Source organism: Pseudorca crassidens, chromosome 9, assembly GCF_039906515.1.
Source record: "Pseudorca crassidens isolate mPseCra1 chromosome 9, mPseCra1.hap1, whole genome shotgun sequence".
In the NCBI taxonomy this organism is placed as follows: domain Eukaryota; kingdom Metazoa; phylum Chordata; class Mammalia; order Artiodactyla; family Delphinidae; genus Pseudorca; species Pseudorca crassidens.
This window is the reverse complement of record NC_090304.1, coordinates 8636266-8649142: the sequence shown is the minus strand read 5'-3', so window position 1 is coordinate 8649142 and position 12877 is coordinate 8636266. Positions and strand designations below refer to the sequence as shown.

Below are 12877 nucleotides of genomic sequence, written 5' to 3'. Positions count from 1 at the left end.
GAAAATATAAAAGAAATAATACGAGTTACAGAGTATTAAAGTAGAAGTAAAAATATCCAGATATAAGACTTCAGAAAGAGAAACGAAGTTGGAGAGGAGAAAATATTTGAAGAAATAATGAAAGTAAATTATACAGAATTTAAGAAAAGATCAAAAAACTTCTGTTTCCAACCAGGATATAGAGGTTTTCAGCAGACCAATGCTCCCACTGCAGAAGTTAGAAGAAAAACAAAAAAATTGCAAGAATCATCTTTTTAAAGTCAGCAGAGAGCTCTGAATGAGATGAACTAAAATTCCAAAGACAGAAGAGCCTTCATTCCTGAATAAGCTGAGGATCACTGGTCAAATATTTTTCTCTGGAGGCATTTGCCAATTCTGGACACAAAGGCTTAGCTCAGGCAAAGGAACATGACTGGGAGAAAGAGAAACCAGCCAAGATTTTGGTGGTCCTGAGGAGCTGGAGGCTCCTGGAAGCCCCTGAAAGCTGGAGGGAGCAAAATCTTCTGCAGTCGCATGGTGTTTAGGAGCCAAAGTCCAATTACAGAAAGAGGGCCTGCCTGAAACAAAGGGGCTTTTGAAGATATGTGGGGCGGGAGGTGGGAGAGTTAAACTCAAAACCTCCGAAACACAGAATAAAACCTCCCACAGCCCACAGGCTGAGACAGAGAATGTCTAGGCTCTCATTCAAAAGCCCAGAAGGCTCATGCCTGAGAAATGAGGATGAAACAAAGGTAGACAGAGTATTCATAAAACTGGAACTTATCCCCAATCCAGCTCAGTCCCTAACTTGACGTGATCAAGTTCTCAGCGCAGGAGCCCAAAGAGTAAACGTAGAACATCCTCTGGTGAAAGATTAAAGTCATCCGGATAAAAGATAATGGTCGGGCTTCCCTGGTGGCACAGTGGTTGAGAGTCCGCCTGCCGATGCAGGGGACACAGGTTCGTGTCCCGGTCCGGGAAGATCCCACATGCCGCGGCGCGGCTGGGCCCGTGAGCCATGGCCGCTGAGCCTGCGCATCCGGAGCCTGTGCTCCGCAACGGGAGAGGCCACAGCAGTGAGAGGCCCGCGTACCGCAAAAAAAAAAAAAAAGGTAAGCGGATTGAGAAAGATATTCCATGTTAACACTAATTAAAAGAAAGTAGTAGTAGCTATATTAATTTTAGACAAAGCAGGGATAAAGAGGGGCATTACATAATGATAACATAATATTGTACATTAACAACATTTCAATTTTTAAAAATTAACACAAAACGAATCAAAGACAAGTGTAAGACCTAAAACTATAAAACTCTTAGAGGAAAATATAGGGCAAAATTTTCATGACATGGCATTTGGCATGATTTCTTGGATATATCCAAAGTCACAGGCAACAAAAGAAAAAAAAAGACAAATTGGACTTTACAAAAATTAAACATTTTGTGCACCAAAAGCCAATATCAACAGAGTAAAAAGGCAACGCACAGAATGGGAGAAAACATTTGCACATCATATATCTGATAAGGGATTAATATTCAGACTATATAGAGAACTCCTAAATCTCAACAACAAAAAAACTAAACAACCCAATTCAAAAATGGGCAAAGGACTTGAATAGACATTTCTCCAAAAAAGATATACAAATGGCCAAAAAACACATGAAAAAAATGTTCATTGTCATTGCTAAGTAGGCAAATGCAAATCAAAACCACAATAAGATACCACTTCACACCCACTAGAGGGGCTATAATCATGAATACAGAAAACAGCCAAGTGTTGGCTGGGATGCAAAGAAATTAAACCGTTCTGCATTGCTGGTGGGGGTATAAAATGGTGCAGCCACTGCGGAAAACACTTTGGCAATTCCTCAGTAAGTTAAACACAGAAGTACCATATCGTTCCACTCCTAGGCATATACTCAAAAGTGAAAACAGGTGTTCAAACGAAAACTCGTACATGAATGTTCATAGCAGTATTATCCACAATAGCCAAAAGGTGGAAACAACCCAAATGTCCATCGCTGATGAACGGGTAAATAAAATGTGGTATGTCCATACAGTGGAATATTATTCAGCCTCAGAAAGAAATGAAGTACTGATACAAGTTGCAACATAGATGAACCTTGAAAACATTATGCTAAGAAGCCAGATACGAAAGGCCACATACTATCTAATGATTCTATTTATTTGAAATATTCAGAATAGGCAAATGCAGAAAATAGAGCAGGGATGGCCAGAGGCTGGGGCGAGGAGAATTGGGATTTCCTTTTGGAGTGATGAAAATATTCTGGAACTAGATAGTGGTAATGGTTTCATACATGGTGAACATACCAAATACCACCGAGTTATACACTTTAAAGTGGTTAGAAGGTCCCTGCTGGAGTGCCCCTGTGCCCCTGACCCAGCTTCCGGGAGCTTGGCAGACACAGATGAGAGACATCACGAGAGCTTCGTGGTTGTGCTTCTGGGGACTTGTTCCCAAGAGAGCAGAGCCCCTGAGGAAGAGTAGGAGAAGCAGGAGAAAGAGAAAGAGGAGGAAGAAGGAGAAGGAGCAAAAGAAGGAGAAGAAAAATCCAAACAAAAGGCCAAGCCGCCAAGGACAGCTTGAAGAAAAGGATGCCACGACGGCCGCGAGCTAATTCCCCTCAAGGATTTTATCACGCCTGTGAAGTTCCCGGGGAAAGTGAGACACCGGCCTGCGGTGCAGCTCCCCTTGGAGGAGAGCGAGCAGAGAGCTCTGCTTCTGAAGAAGTGGTCGCTCTACAATATGGAACTGGAGAAGGACGCTGTCAGGTCCATGCTTGAGGCCCGGCAGGGAGTCTGCAGGAGCTGCGGCTCACATCCCCGGAACGCCACGAGGCAGCCACCGAGCGGGACCCCAGTCTATTCCCCTTTGAGAGACAGGGGCTAGAGTACACGCCGCCGATCTCCAACTACCAGCCCCCGGAAGGCAGGTACCACGACATCACCAAGGTGTACACACAGGTGGAGTTCAAGAGTTAGAGCTGCAGGCAGCTGTCCACAGAACACACTGGCCCTGAGAGCCGGAATGACCAGGGCTCAATGCTTGACTTGGGCCATTTGGACATCTCAGAACATATTGATCTATTATAAGGGAGTCATTCTGATTGCACAGGAGGAGCAAGAAAAGTCTAGTACACTGGAAGCGTGGTAAGATGCGTGCAGTTTTTGTTGTTTTTTAATGGAGGTATAGTTGATGTACCATATTGCATGGGTTGCAGGTGTACAGTATAGTGATTCACAATTTTTAGAGGTTGTGCACCATTTATAGTTATTGTAGAATATTGGCCGTGTTCCCTGTCTTGTACAGTATATCCTGAGGCTTTCTTTTTCTCTTTTTTCTTCTTTTGGCTGCACCACGTGAGTTGTGGGGTCTTAGGTCCCCGTCCAGGAATTGAACCCGAGCCCTCGGTAGTGAAAGAGCTACATCCTAACTACTGAACTGCCAGGGAATTCCCTTCATCTATTTTTTTTAATTGAAGTATAGTTGATTTACAATGTTGTCTTAGTTTCTGGTGTACAGCAAAGTGATTCAGTTATATACGTATATTATATATACACACACACACACACACACATATATACATATTCTTTTTCAGATTCTTTTCCATTATAGTTTATTACAAGATATCGAATATAGTTCCCTGTGCTATACAGTGGAACCTTGTTTTCTAATCTATTTTATATATAGTAGTGTGTATCTGCTAATCCCAAACTAATTTACCCCTCCTGTCCCCTTTCCCCTTTAGTAACCAAGACATGAAAGCAACCTAAGTGTCCACCGACAGATGAATGGATAAAGAAAATGTGAGATATATATATATATATATATATATATATATATAAAATGGAATATTACTCAGCCATAAAAAAGAATGAAATAATGTCATTTGCAGCAACATGGATGGACCTAAAGATTATCATGCTAAGTGAAGGAAGTCTGACAAAGACAAATATCATATATCACTTATATGTGTAATCTAAAAAAATGATACCAATGAACTTATTTACAAAACAGAAACAGACTCACAAACATAGAAAACAAACCTTGTAGCTTATTTTATACATAATGGTTTGTACCTCTTGATCCCCTGCCTCTGTGTTGCCCTTCCCCACTTCCCTCTCCCCACTGGTAGCCATGGGTTTGTTCTCTATATCTGTGAGTCTGTTTCTTTTTTGTTGTGTTCACCAGTTTGTTTGTTTTAGATTCCACATATGGGTGATACCATACAGTAAAAACAAACAAACAAAAACAAATAAATAAAATAAATTGGTTAAAATGGTGAATTTGATGTTTTGTGTATTTTAGCACAATTTTTTTTTTAAGTCAAGAGAAGGTACTATAAGTTTAGATAATTCACCTTCTCAACTAAGGCAGATTGATGCATTGGCTTCTCTGTGAATCTCACTTTCTCTTCATGGTTTCAAGAAGCTTTAAGCTTCTCATCTTCCCATGACAATATCCAAAGAATGTAGGCAGAGGCTTCTCCTTGATGTCCTCACTTATTTTCTCAGGGAGGAAAATATTTCCCAGGAGCCTTCCAGCAGCCTGCCCCTTAGATTCTCATTGGCTAGAGCCAGGTCACATGCAGACCCACAAACCAATCACTATAATAGGAATGGGATTCCAGGCCTTGGGTTAAACCAATTATGATTCATCCCGAGGCTGAGTGAGGGGCTCTCCTTCCCTTACCGTCTAAAGAAATCTGGACTCTGTTAGCAAGGAAGAAGAGGAACACAGCTGGGACTTCCCTGGTGGCGCGGTGGTTGAGAATCCGCCTGCAACTGCTAGAGGACGCAGGTTCGAGCCCTGCGTCGGGAAGATCCCACATGCCCTGAAGCAACTAAGCCCGTGCGCCACAACTACTGAGCCTGTGCTCTAGAGCCCGCGAGCCACAACTACTGAAGCCCGCACGCCTAGAGCCCGAGGTCTGAAACAAGAGAAGCCACCACAATGAGAAGCCGGTGCACCGCATCGAAGAGTAGCCCCCGCTCTCCGCAACTAGAGAAAGCCCGTGCGCAGCAACGAAGACCCAACAATGAAGACCCAATGCAGCCAAAAAAATTAATTAATTTTTAAAAAAGAGGAACACAGCTATTTGTTAGGCGATGGTGTATGCCACATCCTCCTCTTAAAATAATATCATCTCAAATATCCTTTGGAAATACCCATACATCACTCTCAAAAAAGTCGTTCATTTGGGGTGATCCCACCCGCAAAGCAGCAGAAGTGGACAGTGAGCCAAAAGGGTGGTCCAAGGACGGGTGTACGACCTGGCCTCACTAATAATAGGCATCCTCTGAACTTTCCTAGAATTTGCTGGACAAGTTGCATTCACTCCCTGCTGAGCTTGATAAACTACCAGATTATAAACCTGAAGTCACTATGTGTTCGTCTCTGCCACCACATAGCGGATTCTCCCTGAAAATGAAGCCAATACAGAGGACAGAGCCTGGAGATGGTGAGAAATGACATTCCCCAAAATAGGTGTGCTTCTGAATCCAGCTGTGCCTGAAGCCAGTGTAGCTCAGGACTTTTCGTATATATGGGCAAATACTTGCTCTTTTTCACTTGACCCAGTTTGCACTTGGTTTTTTTATCATGTGCAGTTGAAGAGTCCTTAATAATACAGGCGACCAGCAGGGACAAGATCATAAAAGGCTTGAAAGTGAGGCTAATCATTTTGGACTTTATCCTTGAGTAACTGGGAACCATGGATGAATTTTAAGTAAGGGAAAGACATGACCAGATATATGAGACATGGTCCTCATTGTGGAAATGGGGAGTCCTTCCCTCTGCCCTAGAATAAGCCAAAGCCAGATCGGCCACATGTTGTACTGTTTAAATCAGGAAGAATTACCAAATCCCCCAACGCCACCACTATCAACTTTATCAGAGGGAGACTCTAAATCAAAAGAACTTAATGAAAACTACTCCCTGGGTCGTAAGTCAAGCAGCCACTGAAAGTGGGTATGGATTGGGGCTTCCCTGGCCGTCCAGTGGTTGGGACTCTGCATTTCCACTGCAGGGGGTGCGGGTTCGATCCCTGGTCGGGGAACTAAGATCCCACAGACTGTGCAGCGTGGCCATAAACAAACAAACAAATAAATAAAAGTGGGTATGGATTAATGATACCCCCAAGACCCAAGCAGTGCAGGAAGGAATACGTTCTGAAAAGAGAGAGAGCCATGCAAATGGGGAAAACATTTTTCTAGACATTTATCCTTACTGCTTCCAGAAAATTTTGGGGGGGGTCTTTGAAAGATGTGTTTACCTAGGAATGAAATCTAATAAGGGAACCAGTAGGCCCTGCAGCTTTCACTCTTCCAGCCGAGCTAATAAAATTGGTGGCTCCACCATAGGCATCCTCGCTCTGGGTCCTAGAGGCCGTTCATCACCCATAGTTGCTGGGCTGGCAGGAAGCGAACATCAGTGCCCTTCCGGCTGAAGCCCAGGACCCTGCTCTCTTTAGACAACAGGATGCAGGAAGGAACCCAGAAGGAAAACCTCCTCCTGTGGAAGAGGGCTGGAGCCTTCCTTAGGAAGACAGAAGTCGTCTTACATAGAGACTAAGAAGGAAGTTCATGTACACATGCTCCGTGCATCTGAGGACGGGAATGCCAAGTCAGAAGAGGAAACATCCATGAAGATGGAGATGGAGACAGACAGTCATACAGTGCTTTTCTGTGTGATGCAAGGGAATGTTCAAGTGTGCCAGGGCTGTAATCTCTGCTCCTCTTATGATGTAAATTCCTTCAGAAAACACCCTAATTCAGTGTTTTGCAAACTTGTTTAGTGTGCATAGGAGTCACCTATAGGGCTTGTTACACATATAGATTCCTGGAATCCTTCTATAGATTCTTTTTTAGTAGAAAAAGTGGGTAGCTGTTGTTTATACCTGTTCAGCATCCTTCACCCCTTCTTTTGGTATCTTTGGGGAAACAAAGTGAAGGACAGATGTGTAAGCACTTATTCATTAGCTCCCATCCTTTTTGGTCAACGATGGCCCCAGGGGCATTCATTCCACCCTCTTCTAGGGTGTGCATATATTAGTGCTGAGTGGGTCTCCAAGCATCCCACACTGAGGGGTCAGAGAAGCCCCAGAGCAAGAAGTGAGAGGTGCAAAGTATGGGCAAAATGCAGTCGGGCTGTACCTGTGCGAAGCTGGCAACAGTGGCTAGTAAAGAGGTGTGTGCCTGAGAAATGTGAAGTAATGCACCAGAGTTTCCTGTGTGGTCCACATCCTGAACTCTCAGATCTGTTCAGGCCCTCCATTAAGTCCAATCCATTACGAGAGCATATACGAGATAAGCTATATTAATTATCCTACTGGTCTATACCCATCCTGATTTCTCTCGCCTACACCCAGCATTGTGCTCACCTGGCAAGTGACCCTCAGGTGAAGAAAACACCACCATTAAGTGGTAGCACTAGTGGGGTTTTGAACCCACACAGTTTGTCTCCAGAGCTTGGGCTTTTAACCACTACAATGCCTATAGCACAGTGTTGAGGAAAGTTTCAAGGTAGGTGGCATCCAGTTTCGGTGAGAAAAAAATGCCATAACTGCTTCGGGATGTCGGCCACGAACAAGGAGGCTGGTAGACACACCACCAAAAGCAAAAGTGACCAAAGAAAAATAAATTGGACTACATCAAAATTTAAAACTTTTGTGCTGCAAATTAATTCTATTCCACAGAATAGAAAATATTTACAAATCATATATCAGAGAAGGGTCTAGGTTCCAGACTGTATAATGAACACTTACAACTCAACCATACAAAGAGTAATAACCTAATTTTAAAACAAGCAAAGAATTTCAATAGACATTTTTCCAAAGAACATACACAAATGGGGAAAGAGCACATGAAAAGATGTTCAACATCATTAGTCATTCGGGAAATGCAAATCAAAACCACTATGATATACCACTGTGCACCCACTAGGATGGCTGTAATATAAAAGATGGACAATAACAAGTGTTGGCAAGGATGTGGAGAAATTGGATTCCTCTTACACTGCTGGTAGGAATGTACCGTGCAGCAGCTGTGGGAAACAGTTTGGCAGCTCCTCAGTAAGTTAAACATAGAATTACCGTATCACTCAGCAATTCCACTCCTAGGCATACACCCAAAAGAACTGAAAACAGATGTGCAAACAAAAACTTGTACATAAATGTTCATAGCAGCACTATTCACAGTAGCCCAAAAGTGGAAACAACCCAAATGTCCACTACTGATGAAGGGATGAGTAAAATGTGGTCTATATATACAACTGAATATTGTCCAGCAATGAAAGAAATGGAGCTCTGATACATGTTACAACAAGGATGAACCTAGGAAACATGCTAATTAAAAGAAATCAGCCACAAAAGGCCATACTGTATGATTGCATTTATATGAAATGTCCAAAATATGCAAATGTATAGACAGGATGTAGATTAGTGGTTGCTGTGGGATGGGGGGGTGGGGACAATGGCTAGTGACTGCTGATGAGTCTGGAGCCTCTTTTAGGAGGGACAAAAGTGTTCTAAGATTAGATTGTTGTGACGGTTGTACAACTCTGTGACTATACTAAAAAAACATTGAATTGTACACTGTAAATGAGTGAATTGTATGGAATGTAAATTATATCTCAATAAAGCTTTTTTTTTTTTTTTTGCGGTACGCGTGCCTTTCACCGCTGCAGCCTCTCCCGTTGTGGAGCACAAGCTCCAGACGCACAGGCCCAGCGGCCATGGCTCACGGGCCCAGCCACTCCGCGGCATGCGGGATCCTCCCAGACCGGGGCACGAACCCGTGTCTCCTGCATCGGCAGGCGGACTCTCAACCACTGCGCCACCAGGGAAGCCCTCAATAAAGCTATTTTTAAAAACCTGCAAGTCCCATGTCCTAGGAAACCCCTCAATCATTCAGGCAAACCAAGAGGGTTTGTCCCCCTAATGCCACCCTCAGCTATATAAAATGTTTTTCAAAAAAGAACAAGGGGATTGGGGAGAAAATGCAGGATCTGGAGTGTTATTCAGCTTCTTGCTGTGGCAAGGCTGTGTAACAAACAACCCCAAAATGCAGTTGTTTAGAAAAACAAACACTGGGGACTTCCCTGGCAGTCCAGTGGTTAAGACTCCTCGCTTCCACTGCAGAGGGCTCGGGTTTGATCCCTGGTTGGAGAACTGTGATCCTGCATGCCGCGTGGTGCAGCCAAAAAAAAAAAAAAAAAAAGAAAAGCAAACATTTATTTCTTGCTCACAAGTCTGTGGGTCAACTGTGCCTCTACCGAGCCAGCTGGACTTGGGTGTCTCCCATTCTAGGACCCAGGCTGAAGAAACAGCGTTTCCCTGGGGCATGCTCTTTTCATGGTGGGTGGCACAAACAGGAAAGGCCAAGGCAGGTCACACAAACATGCATGAGGCCTCAGCTAGGATATAGCTTACCTCATGCCCGCTTACACTCCATTGGACAAGGCAAGTCTGCCAAGCCCAAAGTCAGTGGGATGGATAAATACTCGTTGCCTAATGAGAGGCACTAAAAAGTCTCAAGGCAGCGGGGCTGGGCCTGTAATCTTATGGGGGGAGTGGAATAGTTGGAAATAAGCCAATCTACCACAGCCAATGGGCCAAATACTTGCCATTCCTGCACTATGAGACATTTGTCTAATGTCTGCTGCATCGGGAGCCTTTTTTCTTTAATAGAAATGACTGTATATTAAATTCTGATTGTAAAAGTAAAAAGAATCAGACAATACAGAAAACTTAAAAATGTAAAAGCTATAATCCCACCATTAAGGGTTAACCAACAATAACAGCTTAGTGTTTATTGTTATATAATTTCTTACATATATATATATAATCACACTGATGTTATTTTTAACATAATTAGGATTACGATCTACATACCGTTTTGTAATCTCTATTGTCAGTTAAAATTTCATGAATACCTTTCTATATAAAAATGTCATCACAATTTTTAAAATAAACTTATTTATTATTTATTTATGGCTGCATTGGGTGTTCGTTGCTGCGCGGGGGCTTTCTCTAGTTGCGGCGAGCAGGGGCTGCTCTTCGTTGCAGCATGCAGGCTTCTCACTACGGTGGCTTCTCTTGTTGCAGAGCATGGGCTCTAGGCACACGGGCTCAGTAGTTGTGGCTCACGGGCTCAGTTGCTCCGCGGCATGTGGGATCTTCCCAGACCAGGGCTCAAACCCGTGTCTCCTGCATTGGCAGGTGGATTCTTAACCACTGCGCCACCAGGGAAGTTCCTATCATCGCTATTTTCAATGTTTATATTTTTTCACCAATAATTCTGCCATCATAACAGACTTATTTCCATTTCTCATGTTTACTTCCAATCTGTAGCAATGTTATTCAATTTTTTGCTTCAACGTAATCATAGTGTACAGGTGGTCCCTGGCTCACGATCGTTTGACTTATGATTTTCGACTTTATGATGGGTGGAAAATGATATACATTCAGTAGAAACCATACTTTGAATTTTGATCCTTTCCCAGGCTAGCAATATGCAGCCTCTCTTGTGATGCTGGGCGGCGGTAGCCACAGCTCCCGGTCAGCCACATAATCACAAGGGTAAACAACCATTCTGTACTCAGACAACCATTCTGCTTTTCACTTTCAGTACAGTAGTCAATAAAACATGAGATATTCAACATTTTATTTTATTTAGTTATTTATTTTTTCCGGTATGTGGGCCGCCCACCGCTGCCCGCTCCACGGCACGCGGGATCTCCCCCGGACCGGGGCATGAACCCGCGTCCCCTGCATCGGCAGGTGGACTCCCAACCACTGAGCCACCAGGGAAGCCCAACATTTTATTATTAAATAGGCTTTGTGTTAAATGATTTTGCCCAACTGTAGGCTAATGTTTAAGAAAGGCTAGGCTAGGATACGATGATCAGTAGGTTAGGTGTATTAAATGCATTTTCTACTTACAATACTTTCAACTTGAAACAGGAAGGAAGGGGGCATGGCGTGATCTTTAAAAGAATGACATAGCCATAGGACATAACAAAAACTGGTTAGAACCAACTAGGTCCAAGATGGAGGAAGATTCGACTTCCAGTAGACCTTAAGCCTCACTACGTGCTCATTGTAATACATTAGCATATGCTAAATGACACACCCCCCAGAGCCATGGCAGTTCTAAGGCTAACCATAAAAGGTCGAAAAGTGGGCGATGTCCCAATCCCTGGAAATCTCTGCCCCTTCCCCAAAATAGTTGGAATAATCCTCCCACTCGTTAGCCTATGAAATTACCCAGCCCATAAAAACTAACCACAGCATAAATATTTTGGGGCCTCTTGCCTTCTGAGATGGCCCACACTCTGTGACGTGTGTTTCTCCCAAGGCCCTTCTCACCTTTTGAGACAGACCGCGTTCGTCTATGGAATGTGTATCTCTCTAAATAAGTCCACTTCTTAATAATCGCTTTGTCTCTCACTGAATTCTTTCTGTGATGAGACATAAAAACCCTGAGCTTCATTAAGTCCTGAGGCCAGCTGTGTGATCTCAATTAAAAGACCGTGGGTTCAAGTCCGAATCTGAGTTGCACCGTTTCAAACTTAAGAAGGGTTTATGGGGATGTAAATCGAGGAAGATCTGTGTATGTTTGTGGGTTTGCACACTTAACATTATTCCATAAATGATCTTCCATGTTGTTACAATCTGGAAATTTGTTCTTTGTGGTGCTATCACACCACCATTTAATTAGCCAATTCCTATTATTGGGCGTTGTGGCTATTCCTAGTATTTTACTATTATATTAATTCATTCCAAAAATTCCTGTTGCATTCGATTGGCTGAGTTTTTTCTCCCTTCTTTTCCACCATTCTTCCCCTCATGTCAAGTGGAGGAGGGATGGCCACTGGCAGTTCCCAACTGTTGAGTTCAGTAGCGGTGTAGTAGTTCGGTAGCAGGGGCTTACTGGTATAGTGTGTATCGTTCGTAGCCACTTCCCTATACAGTTACTGACAGCTGTCCTGAGTAGGCATGGCTTCCAGAAACTCTCCTACTGCCCACTAAGCTGACTCAGGTCACTTTGTGACACCAAAGTGCGAGGCCAGAAGTCATCTGGTGATAGGAGTGTGGTCTACAGCGCCTGGCACCCAAGGCCCATGTGGGCAGTGGACGAGAAACAAGGTTTGAAATGTACTGAGCTAGAAGCTAGTGGATGGGAAATGGTGGGAAATCTCCTGCTAAATGGGAAAAAAAAAAACCATCTAACAAGGAGAGAATAAGGCTGATGGACAGAAAGAGGCAGAGACTAAGATGGAAAGATCGTACTGGTGGCGTTTGCATCCTGCCTGTCTCCCTGCCCTCCCCATGATCAGGCACTCAGCCCTTCCCTGAATTCATGAGCCAATAAATCCATTTTGTTTGAACAAGATCTTTGCGGTGTAGACACCATAGCTCCTGGAACAGTGCTGGAACTAGAAAGGTGCATGAGAAATAAACCTGCCCTCTGGGAACCCACAAACTGAGGGACTGGGAGATGCTGACAAGTGATTATAGCACGAGTTACACAGTAGAGGTGTTGAAACTGACTCAGGAACCAAGAGAAGGGGACCCCGGGCTACATGCAAGAACTGAATAAGATTTCAGCAAGGAATGACAGTCTAAGTTCTAGGGAATGAAGAGTTCAAGCAGTGACCGCTATGACATCTTTGTTAGGTTATCATTTTTCTGCTTTCAGATGACTTTAAGGTAACCTATGGTAATAGGATTATTGAGCTAAAGAGCATGGACATATATTTATTATGGCTTTTGTAGGCAGCTACAAAATGCCGAGGAAGTTAGGAGTGAAGCCACACCCCTCCTCTTAGCCTTCAAACAGCCCTGTCATCATCTAGCTTCATTTCCCACAGCAGCCC

General features: G+C 43.6%; 1 pseudogene; it reads left to right on the top strand.

Annotated features, from left to right (window-relative positions):
• Positions 1 to 1987: 1987 nt before the first annotated feature.
• Positions 1988 to 2979, top strand: LOC137231063 (large ribosomal subunit protein mL40 pseudogene; annotated as a pseudogene).
• Positions 2980 to 12877: the final 9898 nt, after the last annotated feature.